Source organism: Mesoplodon bidens, assembly GCF_964165515.1.
Source record: "Mesoplodon bidens genome assembly, chromosome: 1".
In the NCBI taxonomy this organism is placed as follows: Eukaryota; Metazoa; Chordata; class Mammalia; order Artiodactyla; family Ziphiidae; genus Mesoplodon; species Mesoplodon bidens.
Window position 1 is genome coordinate 147471519 of NC_138176.1, and position 14923 is coordinate 147486441.

Consider the following 14923-nt stretch of genomic DNA (forward strand, 5'->3'; position numbering starts at 1 on the left):
GTTATCAATCTGTAAATGTTATTGGCTGTCTACTATTTTCCAAAAATTTTAGGCCAGCCAGAATAAGAGACCACTAGCACTTTGGAAGATCATTTCAAAGAGTGCCAAGACATCAAGTTAAGCTGCACACACTGAAGCAACTGTAAAGTGTGTGTGTGTGTGTATTTATTACACATTTTATCTAGATACTGATTTTTCACAGGAAAGAAATGGATGATGTAGAGGTGAAATCACTAACATCATCAGATAGTGGAGACCACAAGGAACATCTCAGTTCCTGATACTGACTCATTCTGGTTTCTTTTTTGTCACATTCAATTCTACCTGCCAATCTTCAGTACAGGTTCTAAAAGAAACTTCTGGTGTAAAGAGCTAATAGATAAAGTTTGACCATCCTATCTTGCTCCCTCCTGGGGGAGCACTGGGAATAATTTTTGGTGGCTACTGAAATCTTAAGACACTTCCACTCCAGTGAATGATCAAAATAAATTTGAGGGCTTCCCTGGTGGCACAGTGGTTGAGAGTCCGCCTGCCGATGCAGGGGACACAGGTTCATGCCCCGGTCCAGGAAGATCCCACATGCTGCGGAGCAGCTGGGCCCATGAGCCATGGCTGCTGGGCCTGCGCGTCCGGAGCCTGTGCTCCACAACGGGAGAGGCCACAACAGCGAGAGGCCCGCGTACCGCAAATAAAAATTAATTAATTAAAAAATAAAATAAAATAAAATAAAATAAATTTGAATCCCTGTGAGTGGACCAGGGGTGACTTATAGAAAACAGTAACAATCAGGGATCACCTGACAGATAAGGATTGATTAAACATGTATGTGGATTATCAAGATCATAGTGTATAAATTACCCAGAGACCAGCCATTAATGCTGTGTAAGTGCCTTTACAGTTAAAAAGGGCACATGTGCGCTCTGTTGAATCATAGTCACATGCGGAATTGGTTCCACCAGAACTTCTAAGTTCACAAACCAATGTTTCTCAACCCATTTCCCTTCTACCCAGCACTCACCCCCCCCTCGCCCCCATTTCCTCTGAGGATTTTACAACTTCCATTTAAATCTGTAGCCCATCCCAGGGTATAACATTGCCAAAAGTATTCCTTACATGTAGTCCATTTCTAAAAGTTGATGAAAAATTTAATTACTCCACAATCTGAGATAAAGTATAGACAAGAATGAGTTTTATAAATTATACAGTACTATACAAATTAGTAATTTTCCTTACTATTGAAAATATAAACATTTCTTCTTCATTTTGATAGAACAGAAGCTAGATTGTTCTCTTATGCAAATGAGAAAATTATTATATTTTTGTCATTTAACAGATTTTGAATTGAGGATCTACCATGTAGGAATAAGCCAGTAGGTTAGGCAGCACAAAGAATATAGACATGAAAGAATTTGCTCTGTGTCCTCAGGCATCTTAAAACTCTTTATCATGTCCTTATACCAGTTTATATTCCCACTAGAGTATATGTGAGTCCCTGTTTTCCCCAACATTCACCACCAGTGGGTGTTATAAAATTTTAAAATTTTTGTTGATTTGATAGGACTTTTTTTGTTTAGGTTTACATTTATTTAACTGAACAAAATTCAATTTGAATAGAGTGGAATGTATTTTTATGTTTATCGGCCATAAAATTTTTCTGTACATTGCCTGTTCATGCCTTTGCTCGTATTTATTGGGTTACATTTTCTTTATTGATTCATAAGAGCTCTTGCACATTAAGGAAATTGACTTTTCATTATATGTGTTGCAGCCCATCCTGTTTGTAGTTTGTCTTTGATTTTGTTTTAATAAATATTTCTAAATTCCATTTAATTCTTGATAGAAAAGTAATGATTGGGACCAGTTTTTAGTTTGATTTGAAATTTAGATAAATTCTCAGTTTCAATCTTGGCTACTGTGTTTAGTTATTTAATTCTCCAACCTAAGTTCAACTATTAACTGATGTGTCTTTTGGCACATAGATATGTGCATATAAAGAATCTAAAATGGAGATTTCTTATATCATAATTTTTTAATTCTTCGTTTCTGAAAGACAACTAAGTACCATTAATGGTATTCTATTTCTTCAATTAATTATTATTATTACTATTTTGTAGTTTTAGTGACAGTCACTCAAAAGAAATTTAATAAGCAGTATTGTTAATCACATGCTTGTAAGTTTGAGGGATGTGTCGAGTTCCTCGTCATAAAAGTATGTTTTCACAGTAATGTGTTTTTTCCAATTTAAAAAATTGTCCATTTAAGTAATTATAAGGAGTCATGATCGACACTAACATTTTCATTAACACTTCAGATCAAAGTGGTTTTCATATAAATGTTTTCATAGTTTCACTTGGAACTAACTCTGGGACTGATAATTTCAGTTTTGGCATTTCTAAAAACATACTGTGTTAATAAGTTGCTCCATTGCCATTTTTTTGGTTTCCTTTTCTGTAAAACAAGGCCAGAGAAATTAGGTGCTTCTCAAAGCACTGACATGTCAAGGACACATGTGGATTTCAAATTGGAAACCTGAAACAAATATAGTAGGAGAACAGCAGAGGCACATACATGTATACTCTTACTATACATGTATACTCTTACATGTATACTCTTACTTTTCCTTTTTAAAAATCATTATTTATTTATTTTATTTAGTTTTGGCCGCGTTGGGTCTTTGTTGCGGCACGCAGGATCTTCCTTGAGGCATGTGGGATCTCTCGTTTCAGTGCGCGGGCTTCTCTCTAGTTGTTGAGTGTGGGTTTTCTCTTTTCTGGTTGTGGTACGTGGGCTCCAGGGTGCCTGGGCTCTGTAGTTTGCAGCATGCAGGCTCTCTAGTTGAGGCGTGCAAGCTCAGTAGTTGTGGCGTGGGGGCTTAGTTGTCCCGTGGCAAGTGGGATCTTAGTTCCCTGACCAGGGATCAAGCCTGCGTCCCCTGCCTTGTAAGGCAGATTCTTTACCACTGGACCACCAGGGAAGTCCCTGAGTTTTCTTATTATGATTTATGGCTCCATATTGTAAGTCAAAAATATTTTACCAATAGTTTGGAATTCTTATCAAGAGCAATTGTTAAGCACCCAAGTTAGCGAATTTCTATAGTCTCAGTTGAGATCACACTATACATACGTTTTCTGTGTATGTCCCTGGCAGGGAGAGAGGTTGAAAGCAAATGGCTTGGATATGATATATTTTGTAAGGTGCTCTCAGCTTGTCATGCAAATATGACAACTATGTAAATGAACAACAACAACGAAACCGAGAGAAAGTCTTAAACTTTGTGTATAAGTTTTTTTTTTTTTTTTTTTTCCGGTACGCGGGCCTCTCACTGTTGTGGCCTCTCGGCATTGCGGAGCACAGGCTCCGGACGCGCAGGCTCAGCGGCCGTGGCTAACGGGCCCAGCCGCTCCGCGGCATGTGGGATCTTCCCGGACCGGGGCATGAACCCGTGTCCCCTGCGTTGGCAGGCGGACTCTCAACCACTGCGCCACCAGGGAAGCCCTGTGTATAAGTTTTAATTTTCAAATGTGGAATTATAGTTTATGCCGTGCTGTGATGAAACAGGAATTCTCATCGATTTCCAAGTCTGATTGCAAATGACAAACACACAATTGTCAACTGTATTAAAAAAGGAATGCTGAAGCAATGTGGTAGTAAAGTCATTTGGAGACAGGCAGATACGTGGATAAGAAGCCTTTCTGAGGAAGATGATTCTGGAGAATTGTAAAAGAAAACAAGGATCTGTTCGGACATAAGAAGTAGAAAGGTAGTTGGGGATTTTGTATGTGGTTGTGTGTCTGTCGAGGTTGAGAGGAGGAAAGGGAAATTATGCAGTGGTTTGTAGTCACAAGTGAAACAGAGATTTGCAGTTCATGATCAAAAAGCTCGTAATGTTATGGATGACCAGGATCACATCAAATTCCCTTCATGGGAGTAATGCGATCCCAGCCACACTTAAGGTAGATAGTTCTTCCTACTGCTTTCAGGATGGTTAGCAGGGAAAGTGGCTAAAGGAGAGAAGCAAAGAGGTTGTGCATGGTTAGTGTTGAGCTAAATTGGTAAGAAAGGAAAGGAAAATAATTGGCATTAAGAACTTAATGATGGGCTGAAAAGGAAAGAAGGGAGCTAAAACAAGAGATTATTTTATCAAGTCGTTTTAATTTTTCTGATAACCAAAGTTATGCTGAAGATAAACATGTATAATGTTAAAATAGAAGAACAGGGGCTTCCCTGGTGGCGCAGTGGTTGAGAGTCCGCCTGCCGGTGCAGGAGACACGGGTTCGTGCCCCAGTCCGGGAGGATCCCACATGCCGCGGAGAGGCTAGGCCCGTGAGCCATGGCCGCTGGGCCTGCGCGTCCGGAGCCTGCGCTCCGCAACGGGAGAGGCCACAACAGTGAGAGGCCCGTGTACCGCAAAAAAAAAAAAAAAGAAGAACATAAAGAGAAAAACTTAAATCACCCATATTCAATATTCTTACTATCCAGAGACAACCACATTCAATATTTTGTAATATTCTTCTAGTTTTTATTTCTATAGTATCAGTTGAGCTCACACTATACATACATTTTCTGTACTATTTTGTTAATCTCACATGTCATAAACCTTCATTCATGACATTAAAATTCTTCATAAATGTAATTTTTAGTGACTGAACAAATAATATAATTTTTAGTGGCTTCTGTATCACCATTTATTTAACCATTTATTTCCTCAAGGTGAAGCATTTGGATAATTTCTAAATTTATTATAAAGAATTCTGAGATAAGCATCTTTGTATGAAAACTTCATTTTTATTATTTCTTTAGGATAGATCTTAATGATATAATTGCCAAGTGAAAAGAATGAACATTTTCAAGGCTCTTCATATATATTATAGTTTTGTTTTGTTTTGTTTTGTTTTTTTGCGGTACATGGGCCTCTCACTGTTGTGGCCTCTCCCGTTGCGGAGCACAGGCTCCGGATGCACAGGCTTAGCGGCCATGGCTCACGGGCCCAGCCGCTCCGCGGCATGTGGGATCCTCCTGGACCGGGGCATGAACCTGTGTCCCCTGCATCGGCAGGTGGACTCTCAACCACTGCGCCACCAGGGAAGCCCTAGTTTTTTTTTTTTTTTTTTTTTTTTTGCGGTACGCGGGCCTCTCACCGCCGTGGCCTCTCCCGTTGCGGAGCACAGGCTCCGGACGCACAGGCCCAGCGGCCATGGCTCACGGGCCCAGCCGCTCGCGGCATGTGGGATCTTCCCGGACCGGGGCACGAACCCGTGTCCCCTGCATCGGCAGGCGGACTCTCAACCACTGCGCCACCAGGGAAGCCCTAGTTTTTGTTTTTTTAAGGAAAGTTTTGATCAGTTTATATTTGTCTTACTGAAGCGTAACATTTTAACACTATTCATTAAAAATATTTGCTAATTTTATTGGTTAAAAGTGATATTTTAAATATATTTCTTGCCTTTATTTACATTTATTTGCTTACCAATGAGGCTGAACATTTTGTTGGGTTTGAGAGTCATTTGTAATTCCTAGAAGTGAGAGATTAAAATACATATGCTATGCATATAAGTACATTAATTGGCATATTTAATATTATTAGCATACAGGACATCTAAAGAGATTGTAGAATGTTATTTCAAGTGGAAGAATAAAAAGTAAAGGCCAAGTGATGTAGATCTTCCAAAGCAGACCATAGTCATGAGGGGAACTAAGTAAGTATGGGATCATGAAGCCCAACATGGAAAGAGTATGGAATAGACAAAGAGCAGGAAACTCAAAGGGCTGGGTGGAGATGAAGGCCAGACACTAAATGAGGGAGGTGCCCTCATTGAGGGAGAGGTACTCACTATGGTCCTCCACCTCCACCTCCACCAGGCCTCGGAAGCTTCTCAAGCTTTCCAGGCAGGCTCTTGTTTATGCAAGTCTGTATTTCCCTCAAATTTGGCAGTTTCCAAGGGTACGGATCTTTTGTATACCCTCTCTCCCACCCACCCAGTGTGTCTCTTAAATGTGTACTTAATTGCTTTTAATAATGGAGGTTGCTGAGACTATATTTTGTATATTTTTTGTTTCTTGGCCCTGAAGTCTGTTTTCCATAGTGTGTACATTCTTTTGAATTAAAGAACCATAAAACTACCAGAGAAAACTAGAAATGGAGAGGACTGCAGAGTTTATGCTCAATACATTTAGCAATGAATTTAAGGACTGCGGGTGTTGGTTGGCTCAAACCTAGATTTTAAAAAATAATATTCCAAAATGCTGCCTGATGGTTAACAGCACTCACACTATATATTTGTGCTTTTACTGCTTATGACTGAATGCCGTGCCATGAAAAACGTTTTGCCGCATATTACTGACACGGTATTATGGCACCACCCTTCTCCTAGCTGCTCAGGCTGAAACGTGAGTCATCCTGGACACTGCCATCCCACAGGTCATCCATTAGTCAGCTCTGTCCACCCTGCCTTTATGATACTACTCAAAGTCAACTTCCCTTCTCACAACCCCAGGGTTACCAGGCTAGTGTAAGCCACCATCATCCCATCCCTGGATGACCAGAACAGCCTCCAGCCCATCTCTCCTCCTTTGCATGCCTGGGATCTCTTTTCTACACCGGAGTGATCTGAAGAAAAAAAAAATCAGATCTCAACATTTCTCTGCTCAGAATCCTCCATTAAGCCCAACAGAATCAAAGTCCTTGCCTATAAGCCCCTCATCTGACCTCTGTTTGCTCTGCTCACCCTACTTCAGCATCACTCTTTTCTTGCTATTCTTCAGACACCCCAAGCTTCCTCCCCCACTGCAATCTTTCCTTGAGAGAAAAAGGACAGCCTCCATTTTTTCCTCCTAACTCTGCTTTATTCTTCCTCATAGCATTTGTCACTATGCCCCCTCCCCAAAACATATATATTTGCTTGTTCATTATGTTTCCCCAGTATAACAGGAAGGATCACATCTGTCTTGGTCACCACTTTATCTTCAGGGTCTAGAACAAAGACAGTTGATGACCAGTAACCATTTGTTGAATGATCAAATGACTCATATAACCAATTCAAAATTGAGTGTCTTGAGAAGTTACCATTTGCTCATAGAAAATTAAGTTCATTATGTCTAAACTGTTTGCTTCAGTACTATTTTATGTTGTCCTTTTTCTTGAACATACACTCTTTGCTAATTTTAGCATTCTATCTAAACTAATCAGCCTTGCAGTTGATCTTTTAAAGATGTCCTCGTGTTTCTAATTAATGACTTAACCAGTGTTTATAGATCCACAGCAGCTAAAGTTTTAATCTGCTAGATTCTTCTTTGTACAGTTTCTATTATTTCCATATTAAAAAAATTTTTTTCTTTACAATATCTACTTCTATGTTCTCAAAAAGTAAGAGCCTCTTTAAGAAAAAAAAATGTTCACAGTCTGTTAAAGACAACATAACTTATTTAGTACCTTGACAGCCATTCAAGCCCCAGACAATATTCAATTTCTTGGTTGATTAAGGTATTATATTTATAAAATATATTATGTTTAAGGTTAATGCCAATATTGATAATACCCAATTCTTGAAATAAAAAAAATTCTTCAGGAAAGAAGGTTTTTTTTGTTTTTTTTAATCACAAAGTAAAGAGATTCAGAGAAGTGCATGTTTTAAAGTTGTGAGGTTTGTGATTGCCGTGTTAGTAACCTAATATGACTGTAAATCAGAATGCAGCCTACTGGCATCCCTGGCAGGAAGCTTTTGCCCATGGACTTTGGTCAATTTGATAACACTCCCTACTTGACTCTATAGCACTTAGTGCCTGCACAGCAGGTGATGCTGCATTTCACCCGGTATTTTATGTTTTAATTGTTTGATATTTAATTATCTCTCCAAAAAGATTATTAGCTCCTAGTTAATAGAATCCACATCAGGGTCCAGGTCTTTGACTGCTTTCTCCCCCTGTGCTTGAGTACATCCCAGAATATTATTGAAAATAAATACGTTTGGATGGAAAAGCACAGTACTTGGTAAATCCAGAATGGTAGGGGATCTCTGTGGTAATTTAGAGGAAATCAGTAAAACACCATTTAATTATTAAAGAGCAAAACTTACATAATACTTTGCAAGATCACACACTTCCTGAGCTCTCATTATCCTGATTGTTCATTGGGGGTGGGGGTGGGGCAGTCGACCTTTTACATTATGACTTTTCTCTAGCAAATGTGTGGAACACAGGGCTTGGATTTTACACATTATTTATGACTTTGTAATAGATATCTCCTCTCCATTTGCATTCAATATTTATTCTGAACTTCCTCTTTTAAAAATAGAGTCTGTTAAAACTACAACAGGATATATAAGGGTAAAATGAGACACTACAGTTTGCTATGGTAGAGGGGCAGAAAGGGATCACTTTAAAATCTAACAGGTTTCTAAGAATTAATGAAGAATGCTGCCTAAGATAGAGGAAGAGTTTAGGGAGAGAATTGTCTTTAGATTTAAATTCGATTCTGTGACTTTTATAAATTATCATTTTACTCACCGAGCATTAAACGTTTTCCTCCCTGGCTCCAAAGATACCATCTTATTCCAAAGGGAGTTCCCTGGCGGTCCAGTGGTTAGGACTCCGTGCTTCCACTGCCAAGGGCGCGGGTTCCATCCCTGGTCGGGGAACTAAGATCCTGCACAGCCGCAAGGCAAGGCCCCCATCCCCACCCCCAAATGTTCCAAAGGTTTTCTGTAAGTACAAAAATGCCCGTCACTGGCAGGCTCAGAGCAGCAAGGTCAAGGGTGGGTAGGTAGCTAGAGAGGTAGGTGATTAAGAGGAAAGAAAGGAGAGGGAGGAAGAAAGGAAGATTACTTATCTAGATTTGGTAAAATGTGATCTCTGAGAGCCAGAGTGCCTGGGTTCAAATCCTCATCTACTATTTACTAGCTCTTTGTCTTGATCAAGTTACTCTATTTCTTTTGCCTTAGTTTACTCATCTGTAAAATGGAGACATTACTAGTACCTACTTCAAGATATATTTATGAGGGATGCATGTGTTAATATATGTGAAGCACTTAGTAACAGTGTCTTGTATCTGACAAGGGCTATAGAGAGAAGTTAGCTACAGTGATTTTATTATAGATGGAGGTGATGAGTTTAAGTAAAAGGAAGTTTAGGTGATGATTCTGCTTTGTGCCTCTTCATTGGCTGCTTCTCCAAATGTATCCTTGTCAGTGTTGTATGTAATAAACATGGGTGCTTGAAGTCTGTGGTCTCCTCATGTCTGCCTGTGACAGGCAGGTGGAGAACACTAGAAGGACTGCTTTTGTGACAAATATAAATTTTAAACTAAAAAAAAAAGTATCCCTGGCTTGAGTAAAGCTTGGGAAGGAAGGAGTTGGTTGGATATGGCATAGGGTTATACTTTAATTTATTGGATAAATCTCTCTGTCACTTTGAGAAGTTAGAGACAAGCTCTGTAGTAGGCATAATTAACATATAATATTGTAAATCTTCTGGATTAACTCATGCAGTGCTGATGCTGGAACCCTAGATTCTGAAAAAGAAAGTTAGTAGACCTGATCCACGCCCACCTCTCTCTGAGTCAGTGTTCCCTGTCATGATGAACATTTCCAAGAAGTAGGGACTCAGTCCCGCATATTCCCAATACCGGTGAACCTAAAGACAGCAAAGGGGGTGAGCTCGGGTAAGGGTGAGAGGAGATCCCACTGCAGCCCAGCCTGGCCAATTTAAACCCTCTGAAGTTCCTGCTAACCTGAGAAAGGAGGGGAAAATTCGTTTTACTTCAAAACAATCATCCCAAAGCACTTCATTCTCTCTTGGGTTCCTTTCCATAATACCATGTACCTGGCTCTTACTACTGTATTTAAGATGTCTGCTGCCTTGCCTATGCCCACATTAAATAGCTCTACTATGTAAGCAGGAAGTACTTGACATATGATTTAAATGAGGGTAGATATATGCTTTAAGAGTGTATTCCACTAGACATCTAATGGATTCCAACTTAATTTTTATAATAATAATAAATATACTTTCCCTTGTAAGACAGGGACAGTGCAGGATGGTCCCCCGCCACTCTGGCCGCACACACACATTTTCCTTCCCTGCTGTTTCTTCTCTTTAGCTCTTTCATAATCTAACATACTATATGTTTTACTGGTCTATTCATTCAATGTCTGTCTCCCCCGATGAGACTATAGGTTCATGAGGGCAGGGATTTTTGCCTGTTTTGCTTACTGTTATAGCCCCAGTCCCTAGAACAGTGCCTGCCACTTAGAAGGTACTTGATAATATTGATTGAGTGAATGAAATACACAAATATTAGTTATTATAATTTTACTCTTTAAAGCAATTGTACCATTTGAGAAGATACCATTTAAAATTTTTAAATGAAAGCCCTTGGATTCTTTTCTAATGTCCAGTTAAGATAAACTCGTCAGCCCAGATATGGTAATGTCCATTATTTAATTCTTCCTGTTGATACCGTTAATGGGATATTTAACAAATTAACCGAAAGAGAATACATAAAAGTAGAAAGAGACTTTTTGATCTAAAGTAGTGGTGGAAGAGGGCAGGTAAAGGGATGTTAACAACGCATGCAGCTAAGGCCAAGGCATGTATATATTGCGTGTATGTGGAAACCAAAAGCTGTCTTGGAGGCATTAATCCTTTTATAATATTGCCATTCTCTGGTGGGTTCTGTGTTTATCCCATACATTCTTTAGGAGGACTCTCATATGTATACGTGCATGCCTTCAGCTCTTTGAACTCACTTTTCCAATGTTGGTCAGTTAGTGTCATGACCAACTATTGTTGCTGACACCACCAATACAGATATATGGCATCAGTGCCAGTAATCGACACTTTTTCAGATGAAGACTAGTACCTCAGTGTGTGTGTGTGTGTGTGTGTGTGTACAGTTTCTTCCTCTTATGCTTTAGTCATGCATTAATACAATGCCCAATTTCAGCAAAGGTTTTGAAATTCTAAATACATAGTGTAAAATTTACTTCTGGAAAACTATATACTGCTATTAAATAAAGAGCAAACACACATTTACTTGATCTTTACATCAGCTGTATCTTTAAGCCTTTAGGTTAAGTGAAAATAAAAAAGAGTGTTCTCCAAGTAGGATGTAAAAGGGACTTTAATAGATATTACCTATATTTAAAATAGCCCACATAACAATTTCCTGGCTTATTACCAGGTCTTCACTCATGCTCCAATTTCTCTTCTCCCAGGCCTGTCTGAATCTTCTTATTCCTTTTTCCAGATCTACCTTAGAGCTCATCTTGTCTCAAGCTTCTATTTTGCACTTGTATTTTTTTTTTCTTTACTGTCTCAGATCTGCCTGCTGTCAATCCACTCTAAAAACAAAGTTGCCTTGTTAAAACAAAGGATGCTCTTCCAGGGATGACCAAGGCACGCCAGAGCTATCAGAAGTTAAGGCAGCAAATGTAACACGTGTCTACTCTGATGCCACTGACACATAGTTTTTATACTGATACATCTCCCTACATCGAGGGCTATGTAATAGGAGTCAGTGTCACTACCAGTAGAAGGGATGACTTACTTTTTCCGTGTACTTGTCTATATTGTGTGCATTTATAATAACTTGTGGGCATTGTTTTTGCCAAGATCGTAGATATCTGTGTGCCATATATGTATTTTTAAAGTTAACTCTGTTCAAAGCAAAAGTAGGGAGAAGTTGCTCATTTTTTTGTTTAGGGCAGGCGGTAGTTTTAATTATTGCTTTTAGATATCCAGTGAAAAGCTGCCCTGTCCTTACCACCTTACTCTTAAAATTTATCATCCTGAGTGGGTTTGTTTCCTATGTTTTTGCATTCTTGGTAATGTTTGGTATAAGAATTCACACATAAACACACACGCACACACACTCTCTCTCTCTCTCTGTCACATGTGCTCACCCACTTGACCAACACCCATTCATACACCAAACCTCCAAACCAAAAATATTCTTCCTAATGCTTAAAGCATGTCACACATCCAGAATTTATAAAAATTCTTATATAATATACTCAATTATTCTTATATACAAGGCAGATTTTCTGGGTTCCTTCTGTAGTCAAAGGAATTTAGTCTAAAGTCAGTAGTTTTTTGGAAATACTGCCTTAGTATCGTTGAAAAATTGCTTCCATTTTCCTTTCATCAGAACCTAGCAATTTAGTTTTATACAATATTTAACATGATTATAATCTTAGACTTGTTCTGGATTTTGACCCTTTACTAAGTAACCTGCTGATAATTTTCTTGTCACTACTGATAGCTTTAGATTATTTCCTTTGGGAGTGATAAAACTGTTTCTCTTTAAAAATATAAGTAGATAAACAGATTTAAAACTTTCTTGTCACTCTGGCCTTTTTATTTCCCATCCTGGCTACTTCAAATTGCTAAAGTTTATGGGATTTAATAAGGTTCGCAATTACAGAATAACAACTAAGGGAAAACTTGAGTTCACAAGTTTGAAATGTTTGTTTTAGGAAGAGTTTCAGATTTGTTCCTCTCTTTGTATGCTGTGGAGCTCATGTTAATCCTGGTTCAGGTGGTCCCAGATGTCACAGGTTAGCTTTCAGGAACCCTCCTCCAGTCCATCTTCTGGCCCCTTCTCCCCTTATCTCCTAGCTGCCTGAACTGACAAACTCAACCCCCAGAGTGGGTTCCATCTCTTCACTGCTTGAAGAGGAGTGTATTTACTCTGCTTAAGTGCTTCAGGTCCTCCTGATCCATTGTTATGTATGGACCATTTTTATTATCCATGAATCATGTTTTACCACTCCTTTTTCTTTCTCTGTCCCTTCTATTTTTCTCTGCGTCTTACCAATAAATCCATTTCCAGTTCCAAATGGATGAAGTAAAATAAATGAGGGTTTAGTTCTTGTGTAATTTTTGCCTCTACCTTTTTTCTGCCAGGCTTATCATAAACCCAGTTATTGGTAGTGATTAGTAGAAAAGATGCAGGGCACTCACTCCAAGTTACCTACCCCAGATAACAATGAAAAGAAAAAAAACAATATTTGCTAAAAATAGAACATTTCTAAGAAATCATAGTAGTATTTTTTTGAGTACTTTCTATATGCCAGGAAATTTTCTAAGCACTTTATATGTGTGTTCATACATAAAGTGTTTAGAACTCAACAACTCAAGCGAAGTAAGAATTACTGTTTTCTTTGTCTGCAGCAAGCAGAACAATGTAATGGACATCCATCTTGTTTCTAGGAAGGTGAATTTAAAAAATCATTTGTTTCCTTTTAGTCAGTATTGGTGTATGAATAAAATATTTAAGTTAAATTTCCTTTTCTATGAAATGTCAGAGCTTTTGTCTTCTTGGGTCTTCCCCAGATCCATTCGTTACAGTAGGTTTGCTATTAAATTTTCAGGCTGCTGTTGAGCGTTTTGTATCTGGCAATTTTAACACCTCCCTTCTTTCTGTACCACCCACTCAAGTTCATTTCAGGTGCCCTTAGCAAATGACTCCCAAGGCATTTAAGTGGCCAAAGCTCATTGACCAATGAGGAGAGGTGTGCCATGTATAACAGAGTTACGCAGTTCCTGGATCAGGAGTGAAGTTTGCTTAAGGAAAGCTTTTGTTACCATTAGCCTGTTGCATCCAGATTTCAAGACTGGAAAGGTAGGGGACACCTTATTTGTTGTAATTGGAAGAGAGGAGTTGGTTAAAGTAATTTAGATCATGTAGAATGAACAAATGATCTGTTTTGTTTTTAACCGAAAGCAAAAAAAAAAGAAAAAGAAAAAGAAAAAAAAAGGAAGTTTGTGAGAATTTCAAATGCTGCACAGTTTGTCTTACTAGCAGCAAAACCAAAATTCCTAAGCTAAGAACATTTTTGTAAAAAATTATTTTGTCTAGCATCTCTTCACTTTAACAAAATTGAAAAAACTAGGTGGGAAAAAAGTCATGTTTTCATAGATTGCTGCTATTTTAATTATGGGACAAAAAGCAGGAATTTATCAATAATGTCCACATTTATTTTCCAAAGTCATTTCAGAGTCAGTCGTTAAAGAAGAAATTTTAAGTGACATGTGGTAAGGAAAAATGAGAAATTAATGGAATTAGCTCTTGAGAGTTACTGCACAGAAGTTAGTGATAATGACTTTTCCTCTGAGTAAAGTGCTGGTATAAGAAGACTCTCTTGTATCAATCATTTTTTCAAACCAATAGTAAAGTTTATAAAATGGAATTAGTTAAGTGTAGGTTTATATACTTTAAAGACTATATAAATTCGTTTCACTTTTATTAGAATGAATAGTTTAGTTATATTTTATGTGCTGTTTAGATTTGTTCTAATATTAACTCAAAGAAACCAGAGATAAAGAATCTTTATTCGCTTCTTTCTACCTGGAAATGGAGCGATTTGGATAGCATTTAAAGCTAATCCTGAAAAGAAAAACCCTCTTTATTATGAATAAAGTATGATGAATCAATGTTGCGACAAAATGTGTACATAAAAAAACATATTATTATACTTATTCATTAGCCTACATCTAATGTTTAGTATCAGAAGGTAAGTTTGAGTTCAAAGAAAAGTTTAACTGGTTTCCCATGATTGCTTTTTCCCAGAAATGGCTTAATATGGACTTTAAAAGCTGTAAATTTAAAAGCTGTAAATTTCTAACAGAAATTAGATAATATATTTGTTTAAAAATATAATATGAGAGATGGTACCATCTGGTAAAAAAATTTTTTAATTTTAATTTTATATTGGACTATAGTTGATTAACAACATTGTGTTAATTTCAGGTGTACAGCAAAATGATTCAGTTATACATGTATCTGTTCTTTTTCGAATTCTTTTCTCATTTAGGTTGGTGCAGAATATTGAGCAGAGTTAATTTTAGTGTTTAGTTAAAACTCTATTTTTGTTTAACTTGTAAACAGAATTTGTTTAGTGCACATTATCACTAGGTATAAATGCCC

General features: G+C 37.9%; 1 protein-coding gene across 6 annotated transcripts in view; it reads left to right on the forward strand.

The window, feature by feature from the left end:
• The window catches only part of RBM47 (RNA binding motif protein 47), a 172495-nt gene that overhangs the window by 114619 nt on the left and 42953 nt on the right, over positions 1-14923 (forward strand). The window contains exon 1 of one of the 6 annotated variants that reach the window (XM_081251247.1): positions 13372-13618. The exons of the other annotated variants lie outside the window; for them this stretch is intronic. The gene's annotated coding sequence lies outside the window, so the exon portion shown is untranslated. Of the gene's footprint in view, positions 1-13371; positions 13619-14923 lie in introns of those variants that run through there. 6 annotated transcript variants of the gene reach the window in all.